Here is a 19,539-nt window from a genome sequence, read left to right on the forward strand (position 1 = left end):
TCAAGAATTTTCAAAAGACCTTTCAACTATTAAATTTCTTTGTCAATGTATTTATCAATTTTATGGGAGGGAGAATGCTGTTCAACTCTGACATAGGCAGTACCAAGGATCAAACTTGGTACTTCAAGAATGGTAAGGGGGATATGTACAACTGAGATATCTGAAGGTCTCTTTCTCTCTCTCCCCCTTTCTGTTTCCTTCCCTCTGAATTTCTCTGTCTTTTTCTAATACATAATATATTAAAAAGAAGAAGAAAAAGAAACTGAGTCTCTTTTCCTGGTAAAATGTCCCTAGGAGAGCCCTCTAAATGTTTTGTTTTTAAGGTAGGCGAAATCACAGATAAGCCAGTCAAATCAAAGGCAGTAAAATAAGGATATGCAATCGAAATGCATCTATATTCAGGAGAACAAGAAGACACATCTTCCAATATGAGACAGGTCACTTACCTGAAGAACTGCCAATTCCTCCTTCTCTGACTTCCTTTTCAGGGCAAAAGATGAACAGCAGCACCTTGGGGATATGCTTTTTTTTACTCCACCAGTATAGCTTTTTCACTTGACAAAACAGCACCTACAGGCATGACATTATAAAGCATAAAAGGCTCAACTTCCTGGTCCATCACTGCTAAAAGGACAGATTCAGGAACAATGAGCAACTCTGTGAAGCCCACACAGTGAGTTTCACCTATCTGTCTTTAGGATATTTCCAACTGACAAATTCTGCTGCTTCGATGGGGAGTGTGAACTGCAATGACCTGTTTCACCCAGATCCATGTGGAGCAGAGCAGAGCAGAGCAGACTTTTTTAAAAAAAAAATTTTTATATCTTTCTATTTTTTTATTGTTGTAGTTATTATTGTTGTTGCTATTGATTATGTCATTGTCGGATAGGACAGAGAGAAATGGAGAGAGGAGGGGAAGACAGAGAGGGGGAGAGAAAGATAGACAACTGCAGACCTGCTTCACAGCTTGGGAAGCGACTCCCCTGCAGGTGGGGAGCCCAAACCAGGATCCTTGTGTTTTGAGCCATGTGTGCTTAACCCGCTGTGCTACCGGGCCCGCCTCCCAGCAGACTTTTTTTCTTTTTATGCCTCAACACTGCCTGGAGCACTAACTGAAATAAGAGGTGAAGGATGAGTACCAGATTATTCCTCTCATATGCAGAATACAGATGACTATAACAAATGCACATATCAAAACAAAACAAAAACAAGCACACAAAAAACCTGGGGCAAAACATTTGCAGCAATTGTATCTCAGAGTTTGTGAGCAAAGAACTTTGGTGGAGATAATGTTGTCTTATACAAACCACGTCTGTGTGAGAAAATATACCCCTAAAATATAATTTTGTAAAACACTGTCAAATCAGTATAAAAAATTAAAATGGACTGATTTTCTTAACTCTTAATTACAAATGAACGATAGCATACATATAAACTGACCAAAAAGGGGAAAACTAGAATAACATTATTGGGAGAAAATCAATTGTATTGATAGATGATCTATCTGAAAATCTCATTTGTCAGTAGGGGCAAATAGCAAAGAGATTTTTTTTTTTTCCTCCAGGGTTATTGCTGGGCTTGGTGCCTGCACCATGAATCCACCGCTCCTGGAGGCCATTTTTTCCCCCTTTTGTTGCCCTTGTTGTTGTAGCCTCGTTGTGGTTATTATTATTACCATTGTTGATGTTGTTCATTGTTGGATAGGACAGAGAGAAATGGAGAGAGGAGGGGAAGACAGAGAGGGGGAGAGAAAGACAGACACCTGCAGACCTGCTTCACCACCTGTGAAGCGACTCCCCTGCAGGTGGGGAGCCGGGGGCTCGAACCGGGATCCTTACGTGGGTCCTTGCGCTTTGCGCCAAGTGCGCTTAACCCACTGCGCCACCGCCCGACCCCCAGCAAAGAGATTCTTATGCCTGAGTCTCCAAAATCCCAGGTTCAATTCCCCTGTAATCCCACCATACACCTGAGTTGAACAGTGCACTGGTAAAGACCAGAATTAATTTAATAAGAACTAAATGCAACAGCTCCAGGGATGCTTTAACAGACAACACAAACTTAAAATCTATCACCAAGAAAAATAGAAATGAAAAAGAATTGAATAATTCTTTTATTTCCATTTACTGAAACCGCAGGTGTGCATGAAGGCAGCGCAATCACAGTTGCACTGGACCCAACTGGAGGCTGCAGGGTGCTGACAGGCATGCTGACTCCCCAACATAACTATCTCGCTTGGGGTCAGCAAGTCCCTCCCTGCTCCCCCGGCGTGAGTCAAGAACCTGAGACCAAATTCCAAGGCCCTCAGTAGAAGACCAGACTGGACCCAAGCAAGAACTCTGCACCCCAGGCCCTGGAGAGAAAAGATTTGGGAAATAAATGGTGATCACATCTGCTGACCATAGAGCACACTGTTTTAGCAACTCCAAAAAGGTTCCGGACATGTCAAGCGGAGTCCGTTCCAGGTGCAGGGTGGAGATGGTCATGGACAGATCGGGGAGCGGAGGCCCTAACTCATGGCTGCTTCCTCCAATATCCTAGCAGGTCTCAAGCAGCCCCTCCCAATCTCAGGCCCGAGTAGCCACACTCACAATGTGCCGTCCAGGGGCTGAACTCACTGAAGACTCTTCTCCACGGTCCAAATCAGCAGGAGATGAAAGCAACCCAGAGAGAAAAGTAGAAAAAAGCGGGGGGGTCCCAGAAACACAGGATCGATCGCTGGTGGGTCTTACTTCCTGGAGTGTCGGCTTTCACTTTGGAGCACCGCCCACCAGCAGCGCAGATCGGACAGAGAGCTGGTCATATTCATTGTTTCAGAGTCTAATTGGATGCAGCCCTTGCCACGCACACAACTACTCTTCTGGTTGGGTAACGTGCAGATCCATCAACCCTGGACCCTCCTGAATAATATCCAATCAAAACCAGGGGTTTCTAAGTGACAGGGGCATTGTCCTATTGGCTTCTATAGAGGGTGTGCCTGGAGAACAGATCCAAATGTAGAAATGGGGGGGGGGGTGAACCTTCCCCCTGAAAGACCCTCTAGAAGCTTCAGCTGCCTCTGGCTACTGCATCCAGTTGACTTACGCCTGCCGCTCTATTCACCTAATGTGTGGCCATGAGGTGCAGCATTGTGACCCTGCGTCTTGGTAATTTGGTGCTGGTCCCACTCTGCAGCCTGCTCATAGCCTGGCTCTAGGCTCTCTGGCTTCTACTGCCCTGGAGGCTGCATGTCACCACTGTGTGGGTCCTAGGACCTGCTCCATTATATTCTGTTCTCTGTAGGTAAGCTTACAGACAAACATAAATAGATCGTTTTTAAAAAATGGTCTGGGAAGGGACAGGGGTAAATAGCATAATGGTTATGCAGATACTCTCATGTCTGAGGCTCCAAAGTCACAGGTTCAATCCCACCTAAATCAGAACTGAGCAGTGCTCTGGTAATGAATAAATAAATAAATGGTATTGGAACAGCAGGGGTTTTTTTTTTTAGCAGTTTTGCACAGGAGGCTTTAGGAGGTGTTGCTTACTGTAGCCTGCCTGAGGTTGAGACAGAATGGAACAAGCAGACGCATTTTTTTTATGGTGATTATCTTTTTTTTTTTATTCGTGGATTAATGTTTTACAGTTGACAGTAAATACAATAGTCTGTACATGCATAACATTTCCCAGTTTTCCACATAACAATACAACCCCCACTAGGTCCTCTGTCATCCTTTTCCAGGACCTGCACCCTCCCCTCCCCACCACTCACCCCAGAGTCTTTTACTTTAGTGCAATACACCAACTTCATTCCAAGTTCTGCTTAGTGTTTTCTCTCCTGATCAAACAGATGAATTTGGTGCTTTGGAAAGTGTACAAGCTGCTACTGAACTATTCTTACTTCTGTCAGGAAAAGTAATTGAAAATAATGAAGCTCTTGCACTTGTCACCAAATCATGTTATAAAGATAGGTGGCAGAGGTCAGGCAGTGACACACCTGGTTGAGTGCACACATTACAGTGTGTAAGGATGCAGGTTCAAGCCCCTGGTCCCCACCGGCAGGGGGAAAGCTTCACAAGTGTTACCACTGCAACAGTGCTTCAGGTGTGTCTCTGCCTCCCTCTTTGTCTCCCCCCCCCATTTTATCTTTTTATCCAGTAATAAAATAAATAAAAATAAAACTTCAGTTAAAAAAATAAAAGGAGTGGGGCAGTAGCACACCGGGTTAAGAGCAGGTGGCACAAAGCGCAAGGACTGGTGTAAGGATCCCAGTTCAAGCCCTGGCTCCCCACCTGCGGGAGGATGGGGGTGCGGGGGGCATCCCTTCACAGTGGTGGAGGGGGGGTGTGGGGGGCGTCCCATCACAGTGGTGAAGCAGGTCTACAGGTGTCTGTCTTTCTCTCCCCCTCTGTATCCCCTCCTCTCTCAGTTTCTCTCTGTCCTATCCAACAATGGCAACAATAACAACAATAACAAGGGAAACAACAAAAATAAATAAATTAAAAAATATAATAAAAGGGACTGCGTGGTTGTGCACCTAGTGGAGCACGCGTGTTACAATGCACAGCGACCCGGGTTCGAGTCACCAGTCCCCACCTATGGAGAAAGCATTGCAAGTGGTAGTGTTGCTGGTATCTTTTTCTTTCCCTCTCTATCTTTTCCTTCCCTCTCAATTTCTTGCTGTCACTATCCAATAATTAAATAAAGATAGTTTTTAAGAAATTTAAAAAACATAGGTGGCTGATCAAAATGACAGTAATTCTTCAGAACTCTATGATCTAATGAGGGAAGAAGCATATGAAAAATTCATAAAAACTATCAAGGAGTAAAACTAGAACCCCCTAAACTAGTGTGAAACAGCCTAACCTAGAACAGTTGTTTTAAAATGGTTATGGATATAAGATTTTTTTTTTATTGCCACAGATTAATCATTGGGGCTCTATGCCAGCAGCCATTTTATTATTTATTTATTTTTATCTTGTTTTATTTGACAGGACAGGAAGAACTGGAGAGAGGAGGGGAAATAGAATGGGAGAGAGAAATATATAGACACCTGCAGACCTGCTTTACTGTTCATGAAACATCCCACCTGCATATGGTGGAGCAGGGACTCAAATCTAGGTCCTTGTGCATGGTAGTATGTGCACTTAACCAGATGTGCCACTTTCTAGCCTCTGGATATAAGATTTTAAAATGCAACTTTTAGTATAGCAATAAAAAGAGAAATTACTTACAACAATACTACTGGATGAAACTACCTCTTAATTGACTAACTGTTGCATGAGCATGACTTACTTTTTTTTTATTTCCATACCAGTCCATTATTTCTAGGACAATCTTTAGTTATATTTAATTTTGTAAAAATGTCTGAAGATAAAAATGATGATATTCAAAGATAACATTAATATCTTAAGTCATATATAGTGTAATTTGCTTACAGTCATTCCTGGTCACAGTACTTAGTGATATTTCCAGTGGAAATAACCGGCAGTAGAGAAAAGCTCGTTGTCAAGTGTCAGATCAAAAATGCTATCAGGAGTCGGGCGGTAGCGCAGGGGTTAAACACATGTGGCGCAAAGCGCAAGGACCGGCGTAAGGATACCGGTTCGAGACCTCGGCTCCCCACCTGCAGGAGAGTGACTTCACAAGTGGTGAATCAGGTCTGCAAGTATCTATCTTTCTCTCCTCCTCTCTGTCTTCCCCTCCTCTCTCCATTTCTCTCTGTCCTATCCAACAACAATGATATCAATAATAACTACAACAATGAAAGAACAAGGGCAACAAAAGGGAATAAATAAATAAATATAAAAAAAGTTTTTAAAAAATACTATCTTAAGTTTTGCAATATACTGTGTTTGATGTTTATACTATTTTTATATAGTGAAGCAATAGTCTTGCTGGAAAATAAGGTCAGTTTACTAATAAAACAGTAAACTTCAAAAGTAGAAATTAAAAAAACACGACACTTTCTAGAAAGCAGATAACACACCCCTGGGCCATGAGTGACTTGCTTCTCTCCTTAGGACCTGCTCATGGAACAATGACTGAGCACCAGAAGAATGTTGCTGCGAGCCAGGAGCCAGGGCAGAGGAAGCTGAGTGTGGGTCCCCAGTGCTGGCAAGTGGAGGGGCTGCTTCAAAGAGGCAGGAATGTGGCTGGAAGCAGCCCTGAGACCAAGATCTCCCACTGCCTCCTCCACATGCTGACCTGAGCCCTTGTCCTGGGCTAGAGTCCCCAGGACCTATCTTTTTTTTTTTTTTTTTTTGCCTCCAGGGTTATTGATGGGGCTCGGTGCCTGTACTACGAATCCACTGCTCCTAGAGGCCATTTTTTTCCCATTTTGTTGCCCTTGTTTATCATCTTTCTTGTTATTATTGTTGTTATTGATGTCATTGTTGTTGGACAGGACAGAGAGAAATGGAGAGAGGAGGGGAAGATAGAGAGGGGGAGAGAAAGATAAACACCTGCAGACCTGCCTCACCGCCTGCAAAGCGACCCCCTGCAGGTGGGGAGCCTGGGGGTCTAGAACCAGGATCCTTAAAGCAGGTCCCTGTGTGCTTTGCGCCACCTGCGCTTAACCTTCTGCTCTACTGCGCACCCCCCGCCCCCAGGACCTATCTTGTCCTTGTGGGTAGACGGGACACCTGACTCTGCCCTCAACTTCCAGCACTGGTTCCCCTGGAGTTGAGTCAGGGTGTTGGCTCTGTAGTCAGGACCTTGTCCTAGGTTGTAGAACCAGAAAAGACTATAAGACCTAGTCACCTGGGCAGGGTGACTAGGCTGGGGACTTAGCACTGGTGCTCAGCACCCTTCAGCCTTCATCTGTGCTCAGCTGAGCACTGATTGCTTTGCTCTCTTAAGGTCCGTAAAAATTTTTATTAGCAGGGGCCGGGTGGTGGCACACCTGGTTGAGGGCAAGTGTTACAGTGTGCAAGGACACAGGTTCCCACCTGCAGGGGGAAAGCTTTGTGAGGGTGAAGCAGGGCTGCAGGTCTCTCTCTCTCTCTCTCTCCCTCTCTCCCTCTCTCCCTCTCTCCCACCTCCTTCCCTCTTGATTTCTGACTGTCTCTATCCAATAAATAAAGATAGTAAAAAATTTTTTAATTTTTATTAGCAATTTTATATTGAGTTTCAAAATTACATGTCAACAGGGGTATAACTCCATTCCATTCCTACCGCCAGAGTTCTGAATCCCAGTTCCTCCATAGCAAACCACTGCAGTTCTCCCAAGGTTGCAGGTATGGGTTAACTGTCATCTCTACAACTCTCTCTCTACATTTGTATATAATTGCCCCCTTTTTCTTCCAGGTCCAATCCTTTCTTCTCCTCCAAGCCACACATAATCCTATTACTTTATCCAAATATCTCTCCCCTTTTTGTCCTCTCTCTGTCTGGGACCTGATGGAACTGGACTTCAGAGCCCTCTTATCCTCTTCTTCATATCAATTCTCCCCAACTGGGAATATGGATTTAGAGTTGTTTGGGGGGGGGGGTGCAGAAGGTCCAAGTTCTGGCTTCTGAAATTGTTTCTCCATTGGATTTAGGTGTTGGCAGGTCAACCCATACCCCCAGCCTATTTCTAGAGGGTAGGGCTCTGGAGAAGGTTGGTTCCAGGACACACTGGTAAATTCAACTGCCCAGAAAAGTCAGGGTACAGTCATGATAGCATCTGAAACTTGGTGTCTGGAAGGTGGCAGGACATAAAGTGAGACAAAATGTTTAATGAACAGGAACCAAAAAAGTAGGAACAGAACAGATGAGATTAGGGATTTTAGGGTAGAAGAAAGCTTGGAAGTCCATTTTAGGCATTTTTCTAGGGGCTGACAACTATGGTAGTTTTTTCTTGAGTTTGATAGCTGGCATGAAGTTGGATAAAAACGTTGTCTGAGAAAATTCTGTCAGAGTAGAGAAAAGGGCTAGAAAGTTGGATTAAGACACTCTTAAAAATAAGGCACTCTTAATCCCACTCTTGAAAATATTCTGTGGATAGAATTACAGGACAGCAGATTTCTATCTTTCTTTCTTTTTCTCTCTCTCTCCCCCTCCCTTCTCAACTTTTCTGTCTTATCAAATAAAATAGAAAATAAAAAAAACAATGGCCACTGAGAACTGAAGATACATAGTGCTGTCATGGAGCCACAACAATAACCTCGGCAGCAACAGAAATAATATTAATAAAGTGATAAAAATATTTAATGGAGGCCCAGGCAGTGTTATGCACACATTACCTGGCATAAGGATCAAAGTTTGAGCCCCAAATCCCCACTTTCAGGAGGAATGCTTTAGCAGGAGTGAAGCCGGTCTATAGGTATCTTTTTTCTTTTCCCTCTTTATCTCACTCTCCTCTCTCAATTTCTTTCTGTTCTATGAGAGAGAGAGAATTAGAAAAAAAAAAAAAAAAGGCCATTGACAATGGTGGATTCATAGGGCTGGTATAGTTTTTGGTCAAAATAAAAAAAAAAAAAAAAAGGAGGGGATTAGATAGCATATTGGTTATGCAAAGAGACTCTCATGCTTGAGGCTCCAAAGTCTCAGGCTCAATTTCCCACCACCATAAGCCAGAGCTGATCAGTGTTCTGGGGGAAAAAAAAATAATAATGTAAAATGAGGAAGCCTTTTTCATTTTTTTCTCTATACTAACTGTTTCATGTTGCTGGGAACTGCTGGACCCTGTCACTAACCCCACAGCAATGTTTACATTATTTTCGTGTTAAAGGTTTATTTATTTGAGTCTTCTCCCTTTCTTTTTTCAGTGAGTCTGGCTAAGGGTTTGTCATTTTTAAAAAAATTTTTATTATCTTTATTTATTGGATAGAGACAGCCAGAAACCAAGAGGGAAGGGGGAGATAGAGAGGGAGAGACAGAGAGACACCTATAACAGTACTTCACCACTTGCAAAGCTTTCCCCCTGCAGGTGGGGCTGGGGGCTCGAACCCGGGTCCTTATGCATTGTAACATAGATACTAAACCAGGTGCGTCACCACCCGGCCCTCGGGTTTGTCAATTTTGTTTACTCTTTTGAATAACCAACATTTAGCTTTTTTGACTTTTTGGTATGGTTCTCTCATTTTTTATGTTATTTATTTCTGCCCTAATTTTAGTGATTTCAGTCCTTCTGGTTGCTTTAGGGTTCCTTTATTTCTCTTCTTCTAAGCCTTTTTTAAAATTATATTTATTTGTTTTCCCTTTTGTTGCCCTTGTTTATTTTTTATTGTTGTAGTTATTATTGTTGTTGTTATTGATGTCGTCGTTGTTAGGACAGAGAAAAATGGAGAGAGGAGGGGAAAGAGGGTGAGAGAAAGATAGACACCTGCAGACCTGCTTCACCGCCTGTGAAGCGACTCCCCTGCAGGTCGGAAGCCGGGGGCTCGAACCGGGATCCTTGTGCTTTTCTTCACGTGCGCTTAACACACTGCGCTTAACACACTGCGCTCCCTCCTGACTCCCTTCTTCTAAGTCTTTAAGGTGTGTGCAGTAGGCTGTTTACTTGAGCTTTTTCTTATTTCCTGATGTGTGTTTGTAAGACTAAGAATTCCCCTCTCAGTACTTCCTTAGCTGTGTCCCCAAAATTTTGACAGCTCATGTCTTCATTTTCACTGGATTCTAGGAACACTTAAATTTTTTTCTTGGTTTCCTCTTTGACCCAGTGGTTGTTAAGTAGTGTGCTGTTGAGTTTCCATATTTTTGGAATTTTACTAATTTTCTGTTTATTGTTAAAGTATTAGCTTAATTCCAATGTGGTCTGAGAAGATGCTTGGGATGATTTAAATCCTTTTGAATTTGTTGATACTGTCTTTGTGGCCTAACATATATCCTTGAGAATGTCCTGTGTGAACTTGAAAATAATGTGTATTCCAATTTCTTGGGGTGTAGGACTCTGAAAATGTCCAGAAGATCTAGTCAATCTATATCTTAATTTAATTCTTTCTTTCACTTTTTTTTTTTATTGAAACTCTGCCTAGATGATCTATCTAAATGAGTGGGATGTAGAAGTCTCTTAATATTGCTGTGTAGTTATTGATGTATTTTTGTAGCTTTTTCAGTAGATGTTTAACATATTTAGATGACCCCTTATAGGGTGCATAAATGTTAATAATTAACATTAATAATTATTTATTAATTAACATTAATATAATTATTTAAGTAATATTAATTAATGTCTTGATTGACAGATCTTCTGAGCATTATGTAATGTCCCTGCCTACCTTTTATTACTTTATTTATTTTAAAGTATATTGTGAGGGGGGCCACGCAGCAGCACACCATGTGAGGTTTAATGTGAGGATTTAATGTGGTTAAACCCTCACATTACAATGCACAATAGCTCAGGTTCAAGGCCCAGGTCCCCACCTGCAGGCGGTTAAGCAGTACAGCAGGTATCTCTTTGTCTCTCTCCCTCTCAGTGTCTCCCTCCCATCTCAGTTTATCTCTGTCTCTATCCAATAATAAATAAATCAACAAAAAACTTTTTAAAAGACCAATAGCAGTAAAATAAATAAATAAAGTAAGAATTAAAATAAAGTCTATTGTGTCAGAAATTAGAAAAGCTGTCCCTTTCAACATGGACTCAGTGACAATGAGAGGTTTCACAGAACTCTGATGGTGAGAATGGTGTCGAATTATACCCAATATCTCATAATTTTTATAAATCAATATTAAATCACGAATAAAAAAATCTCTGGGTGAAGCTCTGCACTCACTCTCTGCAGTGAGCGCTTCCCTCTGAGCTTACTTCCCCCCAAAGGGAACTCTAGGCACTGGGTTGGGGTGCAGAGCTTCTGATGGGACCTTGGAGCTGGGGTGTCCAGCCATGCCCTGGGAGCCCCAGAGCCGACTCAGAATGTATTTGTCAGCATTTGGGTAAGTCAGTGAGCCCAGTCTCAGCCTTCTCCCTACCCCCACCTCCAGATCTAATAGAAGAGTTGCAAGGCAAACTTTACGACTCCCCTGATTCAATTTCCTCTTTTTATATATATATATATATATAATATGATTTGTATTTTTTTGTTTATAATGTTTATTTATTTATTCCCTTTTGTTGCCCTTGTTGTTTCTTTTTATTGTTGTAGTTACTATTGTCGTCGTTGCTGGGTAGGACAGAGAGAAATGGAGAGATGGAGAGAGGAGGGGAAGACAGAGATGGGGAGAGAAAGACACCTGCAGACCGGCTTCACTGCTTGTGAAGCGACTCCCCTGCAGGTGGGGAGCCTGGGGATCGAATCAGGATTCTTACACTGGTCCTTGGCGCTTTGCGTCACGTGTGCCTAATCCACTGGCTACCGCCTGACTCCCATGATTTGTATTTTATGTTTTATTGCTACCAGGGTTGTTGCTGGGGCTCAGTGCCTGCGCTAAGAAACCACTGCTCCAGGTGACCTTTTTTTTTCTTTTTCTATTTTATTTGATAGAACAGAAAGAAATTCCTTTACCACTATGAAGACCAAAGAAGGCCTAGCCTCATACAGACATGCATACACACACAAACTTGAGAAAGAAAGGAAGAAAGAGGGAGTCGGGCTGTAGCACAGCGGGTTAAGCGCAGGTGGCGCTAAGCTCAAGGACCGGCATCAGGATCCCGGTTCGAGCCCCTGGCTCCCCACCTGCAGGCAGGTCCCTTCACAGGCGGTGAAGCAGGTCTGCAGGTGTCTGTCTTTCTCTCCCCCTCTCTGTCTTCCCCTCCTCTCTCCATTTCTCTCTGTCCTATCCAACAACGACATCAATAATAACTACAACAATAAAACAACAAGGGCAACAAAAGGGAATAAATAAATAAAATTAAATTTAAAAAAATTAAAAAAAAAAGAAAGAAAGGAAGAAAGAATAAAATGGAAATAGGTTTCAAATGAATATATATTTTTAAATTTTTTTAATTATCATTATTTATTGGGTAGAGAAATCCGAAATCAGGACTGGGTGGTGCACACCTGGTTGAATGCACATGATATAATACAGGCTCAAGGCCCTGGTCCCTATCAAGCTTTTTGAGAGGTGAAGCAGTGTTGCAGGTGTCTCTTTGTCTATCTTCCTCTCTATCACCACTTCCTTCCTGATTTCTGGCTGTCTCTATCCAATATATAATATGATAATAGTAATTATTATAAATTGCTTTTAAAAAATCAAGAGGGAAAAGGGAGATAGAGAAAGAGAGACAGAGAAATACCTTTAGCACTGCTTCATCACTCAAGCTTTCCCGCTGCTTGAGCCTGGCTCCTCACACATGGTTACATGTTCATTCAACAGAGTGCACCACTACCTGGCACCACAAATGAATTTCTTCATGTCTTCATTTAAGAGCCCCAATCTCTTATGTAAATAAGTATTCCAAGTACAATTGGCTTCTACTATGTACAAGGACAAAGTAGGGGAGGGAAACTCTTAAGAGTGACTTGTTTTATTATATATATATATATATATATATATATATATATATATATATATATTATTCCCTTTTGCTGCCCTTGTTGTTTTATGGTTGTAGTAATTATTGTTGTTATTGATGTTGTTGTTGTTGGATAGGACAGAGAGAAATGGAGAGAGAGAGATGGGGAAGACAGAGAGGCAGAAAGACACCTCCAGACCTGCTTCACCGCCTGTGAAGTGACTCCCCTACAGGTAGGGAGCTGGGGGCTCGAACCGGGATCCTTACGCCAGTCCTTGTGCTTTGCACGGCCTGCGCTTAACCCCGCTACCGTGGAACTCCCTTGTTTTATTGTTGTAGTTATTGTTGTTGTTATTAATGTCATCGTTGTTGGAAAGGATAGAGAGAAATGGAGAGAGGAGGGGAAGACAGAGAGGGGAAGAGAAAGATAAACACCTGCAGACTAGCTTCACTGCTTGTGAAGTGACCCCCCTGCAGGTGGGGAGCTGGGGGCTCGAACCGGATCCTTACGCCAGTCCTTGCGCTTTGCACTGCCTGTGCCTAACCCTCTGGCTACCACCTGACTCCGACTTATTTTATTTTAATTTTATTTATTTAGTTATTGAGGATCCTGGGCCTTTCCATGCATGGTTTTACCACTCCTAGGTCACTTTTTTATTCACATAGATAAACAGAGACACAGAGGGCCATACCTAAGGCAAGACAGGTGCCCTATTCAGGGGACTATTTCTTTCTTTCTTTTTTTTCTTTTTAATTATAAACTAAAAAATAGAAAATATCAACAAAACCATAGAATCAGAGAGGTAAAATTCCACACATTTCCCACCACTAGAATTCCATATCCTATCCCCTCCTTTGAAAGCTTTCCTATTATCTAAGGGATAAACCTCTGGGAACATGGACCCAGCATCATTATGGGGTGCAGAAGGTGGAAGGTCTGGCTTCTGTAATTGCTTCTTTGTTGGACAGGTGGATCCATATCCCCAGCCTATTTCTATCTTTCCCTAGTGGGGCAGGGCTCTGGAAAGGTGAGGTTCCAGGGTACATTGGGGAGGTTGTCTGTCCAGGGAAGTCACGTTGGCATCATCTGCAGCTTGGTGATTGCAACATGTACTCCTCTGCTTTCTCCTTTCTTGTGAGACTAGGTTCAGTAGTTCTTGTAAGGTGGGACTGATTGTGGCAAATTCCTTTAGTTCTTGAATAGTTGAGAAAACCTTTTATTTCCCCCTCATATTTGAAGGATAATTTTGCAGGGTACAATATTCGTGGCTGGAATTCCTTCTCCTTTAGAACTTTGAATATGTCATTCCACTCTCTCCTGGCCTCTAGAGTTTGTGAAGAGAAATCTGATGAAAGTCGTATAGCTCTGCCTTTGTATGTAACTTCTTTCATTTTTGCAGCCAGCAAAATTTTTTCCTTCCCGTTGACTTTTTGATAGTTTTGCAATAATGTGCCTTGGCATTGGTCTTTTTGTATTTATAAATCTAGGTGATCCTTTTGCCTCTTGAATGAGAATGTTCTGAGGGTTTCCTAAATGAGGCAAGTTTTCAGCTAAAATTGCTCTGAGTCTTTCGCCTTGTCCTCCTCCTCAGATATACCTATCACTCTTATATTCAATCTTTTGATGGAGTCTGCAATTTCACAGAGAGTTGATTCAGTGTTTCTGAATCCTTCCTCTCCCTCATCTTTGATTTGAAAGAGTGGGCTGGTCATATTTTCTAGATTATAGATTATTTCTTCTGAATTTGTAAGTCTACTTCCTAAGCCTGTCTGGACATGGATTGTAGTTAGAGTGTCTTTTACTCCCTGGAGTTATGTTTGAAATTTTCTATTTAAAAAATTTTTATTTATAAAAAGGAAACACTGACAAAAAAAAAAAAACATAGGATAAGAAGGATACAACGCCACACAATTCCCACCACTCGATCTCTATAGCCCGTCCCCTCCCTTGATAACTTTCCCATTCTCTATCCCTCTGGGAGTATGGACCCAAGATCATTGTGGGACCCAAGGTCATTGTGGGTTGCAGAAGGCGGAAGGTCTGGCTTCTGTAATTGCTTCCCTGCTGAACATGGGCATTCGCAGGTTGATCCATACTCACAGCTTGTCTCTATTTCCCTAGTGGCATGGGGTTCTGGAGAAGCAAAGCTCCAGGACACATTTGTCGGGTCGTCTGCCCAAGGAAGGCTGGTTGGCATTATGGTAGCATCTGGAACCTGGTGGCTGAAAAAAGAGTTAACATATAGACCCAAGCAAATTGTTGATTAATCATGAACCTAAAGGCTGGAATAGTGCAAATTAAGAGTTGGGGGGGGGGTCTCTGTTTTGTAGAAAGTTAGTAGTCCTATTTTGGTTATATTCCAAAGAGCCCATGACTATACTAGTTTTGTTTTTTTTTTTTTCTGAGCCCAACATCTGATATGCAGATGAATCCAAGTTATTGTCTGGGGAGATGATGTCACGGCTGGGAAAAGGACCAGAAAGCTGGATCAGGGAAGAGAGGAGCTCCTAAATATGGGAAAGGTGTGTAAATATTGTTGATTGTAAACCCCATCGATTTGATCTGATCTGGGGTCCATATTCAGTTTAGGAGCCTATGTGACATCTGCATCCCTGTAGATCTGAGCTCACATTCTGTGGTCATGAGTAGGAACGTTCCAAGCTGCCCCAATTTCAGGACCCATCTTCCTCAGGTGGAGCATAGAGTATGTTGTCCAGCCTCCCTTCGGAAGATGGAACATTCTCTGCCGATGCCTCCTAACTGCTTACTGAGTTCTGACTGAAGTTCCTCTTTCAAGATTTGAAGATTCTTAGTGATCTCTGTTATAAGTTCCTCTCTTGTGTGTTTTAATTCCATAGTAAAATGCTCTTTTAATCCTTGCTTAAATTCTTGGAGAGTCCTCATACACACAGAGTCCTCTGTGTAGTCTGTCTCTGAGAGTCTTTCTAAATCTGTAATTCCTTGGATTTCCTCTGTTTCATTTCTGTCTGGCTGATATGGCGAGGCTGGTTGTTGAAGTTGTTTCTCTGCTTGCACATTTTTTTGTGCTGGTTATTGATGGCCAGCAGGTGGTGCTATTGTGATCCTTAGGTTTCTCTTGTTTGTATGATCTGCAGCAGGTGGGATGGGGCTTGGGGAGGTGCTTGCTTTTGGGCTGTCTTGTGGTCACAAATGCCCTGTTTTATGTTGTGTCCTTGCCTTAAATTCAGAAGGCAAAAGCCCCCCCTGAGTTAAAGACTGAGAGGTTTTTGTCCCTGTCTCTTTTCTTCTGGCACTAGGAACAATGTTACTTGCTTGCTTCACTTAAAGTAAAATTGCCAAAATGTCGCAGCTCAGTGCCCACGCCACCCAGAGCTCTGATTTGACTTTGCTTTTTTCAACCCATGCCCGTGCCCCTTTTCGCTCCAGCCACACACAAGCACCCACCTGAGGCTGCAGAACTTTCAGCTGTAGATTATGACTTCAGTTGGGTCTCTTGTTGTATTTATTTGTTGTTTTGGGAGGAGAGGTCATTTAGTCCCAGTTATTCCATGGTTACACCTCCCAGAAGTCCCAGAGGACTATTTCTAAGGCCACCTCTGTCATTACCTAATAGATCCAGGCTGTCTTTCGGGAAAAAGAAAGTATCAATCCTTTATTTTCTGATTTAATATTTGTATTTATTGTACTTATTGTATGTATTGTAATATTTGTATTGGATAGAGGTAGGAAGAAATTGTGAGGGTGGAGGTAGAGAGGGAGAGAGACAGGGGCCAGGTGGTGGTACACCTGGTTGAGCACACATGTTACAATGCACAAGGACCCAGGTTTGAGCCCCTGGTTCCCACCTGCAGGGGGAAATCTTTGCATAAGCTTCCCCTTATAGTTGGGGACTAGGTGCTTGAACCTACATTCTTTCACACTGTGATGTTTGTGCTTAACCAGCTTCACCACCACCTGGCCTCCTCACTCTTTTCTGTACAATAGTAAATTTACTAGTCAAACAGAATTGAAAATATCTGGATTTTGCAAGTTACATGTCACAAAATTGCATCTAATTCTGCTCAGCATCTGTAAGCAGGTAATGGGATGCATTGAATCGACCTTCTCGTGGTGCATCCCGTGAGTACCCATTCCTTCCTAGCCCACTGAATCCACATGGATCCCAGTCACTTTCAAAGCCAGCAACAAGCAGCTCCTGACAGCTTTCAACCTGACGCTGTTGACTGGCTACAGAAGAAGGGCAAACGCTAGAAGAAGAAGAAGCAGGTAATGGGACAGGCTCCCACGTTATCACAGCTCTGCACACTGCAGCTACATTCATATCATTTTCACTGTGTGTGTGTGTGTGTGTGTGTGTGTGTGTGTGTATTTACCCCACAAGAGCACAAATACATGGCCAAATAAATAAATGAGTTATGTACTAACCCCAGCCTGATACTTTGTTAACAATATTCAGGAAAGTTGCAGTACAGTGTATCTGATCATGGGTCTGGAGAAGCAACATCAGCCCAAGTAGTGAATTTGTAAGATGTCACTGTCTAGGCCTCACTGCAATCCTGCTAAATCATTTTTTAGAGTAGGTACCAGAACACCTCATGATTTCTGTGCACATTAAGTCTTAAGAAATAAGTTTACAGGAGTTGGCGGTAGTGCAACAGGTTAAGTACAGGTGGCACAAAGCGCAAGGATAGGCGTAAGGATCCTGGTTCAAGCCCCCAGCTCCCTACCTGCAGGAGAGTCGTTTCACAGGCAGTGAAGCAGATCTGCAGGTGTCTATCTTTCTCTCCCCCTCTCTGTCTTCCCCTCCTCTCTCCATTTCTCTCTGTCCTATCCAATAGCAACAGTAATAACTACAATAATAAAAACAAGGGCAACAAAAGGAAATAAATATTTTTTAAAAATTAAAAAAAGTTTACGGGAGTCGTGCAGTAGCGCAGTGGGTTAAGTGCACATGGCACCAAGCATAAAGACTGATGTAAGGATCCCAGTTGGAGCCCTTGGCTCCCCACTTGCAGGGGAGTCGCTTCACAGGCGGTGAAGCAGGTCTGCAGGTGTCTATCTTTCTCTCCCCCTCTCTGTCATCCCCTCCTCTCTCCATTTCTCTCTGTCCTATCTAACAACGACAACATCAATAACAACAACAATAATGACTACAACAACAATAAAAAAGGGTAACAAAAGGGAAAATAAATAAATAAATATAGAATTAAGGTTTATATGGTGTTACTCACCACAGTCTTTTCACTGGTATCACAATAAAGCTGTAATCTCCTGTGCTCTCTGGACTATGGAGGAAGAGCCCTTCTGTCAGGATCCTATAGGCCTTGACTCCAATCTGGCAAGACAGACCATGATCCATGCCATATGCTTTGTTTGACACAACTTCTCTGCTGCAGGTAAAGACACACAGACAGGAGAGGGAATGCTGACTCTCAGGGATATGGAATTGGAATTCTCTCAGGAAGGGTTGAGGGGTGGCTAGACCAGGCAACAAGCATTTACAGGTACCAGGGGCCAGCCCCAGCAGAGTAATTAGGGTCGCTGACGGAAAGGGGAGTCGGCGGGTAAATGAAGTGAGAGGTATGTCAGCTGCATCAAGTGCAGGATAGAGGCATCTCTGTTTTTCTCCCTGCAGAGCTTTACTTTTAAACAAATTTTCTTCAGATATAGTTGACATCATGTAAGATTGTTTTCATTAACATCAAGGATACAGTTGACATTATACATGATTGTTTTTATTAACATCAAGAATGACCTTAACATTATTATTTTAGGTATGTTTTCCTTAGACAATTTCCTTGGTCTGGCGCATCCTAATCTCCCCCTGAAAGTTCCCTTGGTCTGGGACAGCCTAAATCTTCCCTTGAAAGTTCCCTTGGAATGACCATCTGTGTTTTGACCATCTCCCTGTTTTGACCTTCTGTATGAATCAACATTCCTCCCTGGAACTCAGTCTAATAGCTTTTCTTCTTAACCCACTCCTGGATGGGTCTAACTAGATCATATAAACCAAGTCTTTTGTAATGTCTAGTAAACTGTCTATCTTCTGCTGTAAAGGAAGCACACACCATAGGGGCTCTCTTCTGGCTGACCTTTGCATATATGAAAGTTTACTAACTTCTACTCATTTACCCTAACACAGCTATTTAACTACACAACCTCTATATTCATCATAGATACCTGTAAGTGGAAGCAGGAGGTCTGTGGGTGAGGGTAATCAATAGGGCCTCTTTATATTTAGATGGAGACCACAGTCTGCCACTCATTCTATAAACCACCCATAGTTCTGGCCTTTGGTCTGAGTCCAGCTAATAGAGGACTGTGGTGGTGACAAATAGCTCTTTTTCTGAAAGCCTCTTAATGACTACACCAGCTTCAGCTCCTAGGCCATTTTTAGCCTTGTTACACTCACTACCATAATTGTTACTATGTACTTTTCCTGGGGATCTCTTTTTATTGTCCCCAGCTAACATTTGTGTATTTCCAATATAGCTAATAAGCCCTAAAATTATCAATGTAATTGGAAACAAAAGGATGAATAGCTTCAGTTTAATCTAGGACTTTCCGCTTTGCAGGCAGTCCTAGCCTGCCCTGTTACTTCTCTGGGAGCATGGACCCAGGAACATTATGGGGTGCAGAAGGTGAAAGGTCTGACTTCTGTAATTTCTTCCCTGATGAACATGGGCATTGACAGGTCGATCTATACTCCCAGCCTGTCTTTCTCTTTCCCTAGTGGGGCAGGGCTCTGGGGAGGTGGGGATCCAGGACACATTGGTGGAGATGTCTGCCCAGGGATGTCCAGTTGGTATCATGGTAGCATCTGGAACCTGGTGGCTGAAAAAGAGTTAAGATATAAAGCAGAGCAATTTGTTGACTAGTCTTGAACCTAAAGGCAAGAATATTGTGGATGAAGATTTGGGGTCTCCATTTTGGAAAAGGCTAGTAGGTCTATTATACAGGTCTGGCTTCTGTAATTGCTTCTCAGCTGCACATAGGCACTGGCAGGTCAGTCCATTACTTCAAGTGTTGCTGGGCGTCCTCCGGCCAGAGGAGAAATGGCAGCAATACAAACCAGGAACCAGTAGTGAGGGTGAGGAGCAGAGGGAAGGACCCACCTCCAGGAGTGCTTCAGAGACACAGCTCGTTTATTGTTCATCCACAGGGTTAGATATACTGATCACCATCCAATAGGAACATAGGG

General features: G+C 42.7%; 1 protein-coding gene across 11 annotated transcripts in view; it reads right to left on the minus strand.

The window, feature by feature from the left end:
* The window catches only part of LOC107523444 (zinc finger protein 709-like), a 511,405-nt gene that overhangs the window by 299,506 nt on the left and 192,360 nt on the right, over positions 1-19,539 (minus strand). For 3 of the 11 annotated variants that reach the window (XM_060182091.1, XM_060182095.1, XM_060182092.1), the window contains exons 1-2: positions 2,589-3,009; positions 447-510 (exon numbers count right to left, since the gene is read on the minus strand). The exons of 2 other annotated variants lie outside the window; for them this stretch is intronic. The gene's annotated coding sequence lies outside the window, so the exon portion shown is untranslated. Of the gene's footprint in view, positions 1-446; positions 571-2,588; positions 3,018-19,539 lie in introns of those variants that run through there. 6 more of the 11 variants (XM_060182100.1, XM_060182099.1, XR_009547353.1 and 3 more) reach the window with 5 other exon arrangements.

The sequence above is a fragment of the Erinaceus europaeus genome, chromosome 23 (genome assembly GCF_950295315.1).
Source record: "Erinaceus europaeus chromosome 23, mEriEur2.1, whole genome shotgun sequence".
Classification (NCBI taxonomy): domain Eukaryota; kingdom Metazoa; phylum Chordata; class Mammalia; order Eulipotyphla; family Erinaceidae; genus Erinaceus; species Erinaceus europaeus.